Here is a 3,951-nt window from a genome sequence, read left to right as displayed (position 1 = left end):
CAGTGTGTTACATTTTTGGTTTTGCCACAAGTTAACCTTTTTTGGAACACACTATTACAAGACGTTGCTCAAAAAAATAAATGAACACTTTGAAAATATCAAATCTCAATAGGGGGGAAAATTGCTTAATATCTATGTTGCTATGGACTGAATACTGCTTTAGGAATGGATGCCTGTCATGGTGACTGATGGAAATTTAAATTACCAAACTACACATAGCTGAATTTAAATACAACCTGAAACCCAAAGAATGAAAAAAATTATGCGGCAGACTAGTCCATTTTGCTGGAATTTCGTTGTATAAACTTAAACTGGTACTCAGTATGGACCCCATATACTTTTATGTAAGCCTAACAACACTGGAGCACGCTCCTAACGACATATCAGATGGTTTCCTGGGGGATCACCTCCCAGACCTGGATCAGAGCATCTCTGAGCTTGGTGGCGTCAGATGGACCAAGACGTGATATATCCCAGATGTGTTCTGTTGGACTTAAGTCAGGTGTGGGGGAAGTCAATGGTGTCAATTCTGGTGCACCAGGAGGAAGTCAGGTACCACTGCACCAGTGTTGGTCTAGCACTGGATCCAAGGACTTCATCCTGATATCCAGTTAGTGTCCCATTGCCTGGCCTGTAGAAGTCTGTTCATTTCTCCCCCAGAACATTACTAACCCACCACCAGTGGGTCAGTCATGTAATATGAGTGATGTTACGCAGCATAATGTTCTCCACAGCTTCTCGCATCCATCACTGCTGTAGGACTTGCCAGTTCTAGTATTCTATACAAGGACCTTCTATAGCCCAGTCCACTACTCTTAGGCAAGGCAAGGCAAGGCAAGTTTATTTGTATAGCACAATTCAACAACAAGGTGATTCAAAGTGCTTTACAGAGACATTAGAAACAAGAACAAATAAAAAGCATGATTTAAAATTGATTAAAACAAGCAAATAAACTAACTAACTAATTAACAAACAAACAAACAAACAAAACAGTATATAAAATCAAAACAGATAAAATCAGAACAGTAGATAAAATCAGTAGTTAAATGTAAGTTTTGAAATTTAAGCTTAAAAGTGTGGATTTGGTGCTTTATTCAAATGCAGCTGAGAACAGGTGAGTCTTCAACCTGGATTTAAATAAACTGAGTGTTTCAGCTGATCTGAGGCTTTCTGGGAGTTTGTTCCAGATATAAGGAGCATAAAAGCTGAATGCAGCTTCTCCGTGTCTGGTTCTGACTCTGGGAACTGATAAAAGACCGGATCCAGATGACCTGAGGGATCTGGAAGGTTCATACTGGGTCAGGAGGTCATTGATGTATTTTGGTCCTAAACCATTCAGAGCTTTATAGGCCAGCATCAGAACTTTAAAGTCTATCCTCTGACGGACAGGCAGCCAGTGTAAGGACCTCAGAGCTGGACTGATGTGGTCCACTTTTTTGGTCTTAGTGAGGACTCGAGCAACAGAGTTCTGAATGAGCTGTAGTTGTCTGACTGATTTTTTAGGTAGACCTGTAAAGATGCTGTTACAGTAATCAAGCCTACTAAAGATGAATGCATGGACTAGTTTTTCCAGGTCCTGTTGAGACATCAGATCTTTTATCCTTGATATATTCTTGAGGTGATAGTAAGCTGACTTTGTTATTGTCTTAATGTGTTTTTCTAGGTTTAGGTCTGCATCCATCACTACACCCAAATTTCTCGCCTGGTTTGTGGTTTTTCGATGTATAGATTGAAGTTCTCTGGTGACCTGTAATCGTTTTTCTTTGGCGCCAAAGACTATTACCTCAGTTTTGTTTTTGTTTAGCTGGAGAAAATTGTGGCACAACCAGTCATTGATTTCCTCAATGCATTTACCAAGAGCCTGTACAGGGCCTCGGTCTCCTGGTGACATTGTGATATATATTTGTGTGTCATCTGCATAGCTGTGATAGTTTATTTTGTTGTTGTTTATAATCTGTGCCAGTGAGAGCATGTAGATGTTAAACAGAAGGGGTCCCAAGATGGAACCTTGGGGAACTCCACATGTGATACTTGTCTGCTCAGATGTGAAGTTACCTATTGATACAAAGTATTTCCTGTTTTCTACGTATGTTTTGAACCAGTTTAGTACAGTTCCTGAAAGACCTGTCCAGTTCTCCAGTCGTTTGAGTAATATGTTGTGGTCAACTGTATCAAATGCTGCACTGAGATCCAGTAAAACTAGGACTGACATTTTTCCACTGTCTGTATTCAGACATATGTCATTAAACACTTTGGTCAGAGCGGTTTCAGTGCTGTGGTTCTGTCTAAAACCTGACTGGAAGGCATCATAGCAGTTATTCTGTTTTAAGAAGTAACTGAGCTGTTGAGAAACTGCTTTTTCAATGATCTTACTTAAAAACGGGAGATTTGAGATCGGCCTGTAGTTGTTCATTTGTGTCTTGTCAAGATTGTCCTTTTTCAGTATAGGTTTGATTACAGCAGTTTTTAGTGATTCTGGAAACACACCTGATAATAAAGAAAAGTTGACGATCTGTAACAGGTCTGACTCTAAAGTCTTTGAGACCTTTTTGAAAAAACTTGTTGGCAGGACATCTAAACAGCAGGAGGAGGAGTTCAGTTTACCTAAGATGTCCTCCAGGTCTTTGCTGTTAATAGGTTGAAACTGTTTCATGGTGTTTAAACAGTTTTTTGGTGGACACAGTACATATCCTGGATCTGCTGTTGATGTACCAATTGCTTGTCTAATTTTTTGGATTTTTTCAGTGAAGAATTTGGCAAAGTCATTGCAGGCCATGGTCGAATGAAGTTCAGCTGCCACTGACACAGGGGGGTTTGTTAGCCTGTCAACTGTAGAAAATAAGACCCGAGCATTATGGCTGTTTTTAGTGATGATGTCAGAGAAGTAAGACCTCCTTGCATTCCTCAGTTGTAAATTATAATTGTGAAGTTTCTCTTTATAAATGTCATAATGAACCTGGAGGTTTGTTTTTCTCCATCTGCGCTCAGCTTTCCTACACTCTCTTTTTTCATTTTTCACCAGTGTGGAGTTTCTCCATGGAGACTTTTTCCTTCCAGAGATAACCTTCACCTTAATGGGAGCAATAGTGTCCATTACATTTAACATGTTAGCATTGAAGCTATTGACGAGCTCATTGACTGACCCTCTGGACAGGTCAGGTGTTAATGGGAAGACCTGGTTAAAAATTGCACTACTGTCTTCAGTTATACACCGTTTTGTGATCACTGTTGTTGATATATTTGTGTGGGCTGAGATTTTACTTTCAAAGAAAACACAGTAATGATCAGACAGGCCCACATCAGACACAGTAACCTTTGAAATGCTCAGGCCTTTGGAGATCAGTAGGTCAAGAGTGTGTCCTCTATTATGTGTGGCCTCTGTTACATGCTGAGTCAGCCCACAGTTGCCCAGAGTGTTACTCAGGTCTTTAGTCCCTTTGTCCTGAGGGTTGTCCACATGAATGTTAAAATCCCCAGCAATAATTACACAGTCAAAATCAACACAGATCACAGACAGCAGTTCACTGAGGTCATTAAAAAAGTCTGTGCAGTATTTGGGAGGCCTGTAAACATTAAGAAACACAACTTTGGATGGGGCCTTCAGCTGTAAAGCCACATATTCAAAAGACTGAAAACTTCCAGGAGATAGCTGCTTACATTGAAATGATTCATTAAATAAGACAGCAACCCCTCCTCCTCTCCTGCTCGCCCTGACCTCACTGATAAAACTGTAGTTAGGAGGGGTCATCTCGATGAGAACAGCTCCACTGTTACTTTGGTCCAACCAAGTTTCAGTTAAAAACATAAAATCAAGGCTGTGCTCAGTGATTAAATCATTAATTAAAAATGTTTTCCCAGCTAGAGATCTAATGTTTAATAAAGCCAACTTAAGTGTTTTAGAGGTATTACTTGTCCCCTCGTGTTTGGGAGCAGTCTGTGGCACACAAGGTA

This window comes from Maylandia zebra, linkage group LG7 (assembly GCF_041146795.1).
Source record: "Maylandia zebra isolate NMK-2024a linkage group LG7, Mzebra_GT3a, whole genome shotgun sequence".
Lineage (NCBI taxonomy): Eukaryota > Metazoa > Chordata > Actinopteri > Cichliformes > Cichlidae > Maylandia > Maylandia zebra.
The sequence above is the reverse complement of the archived record's forward strand: the minus strand, read 5'-3'. Positions refer to the sequence as shown.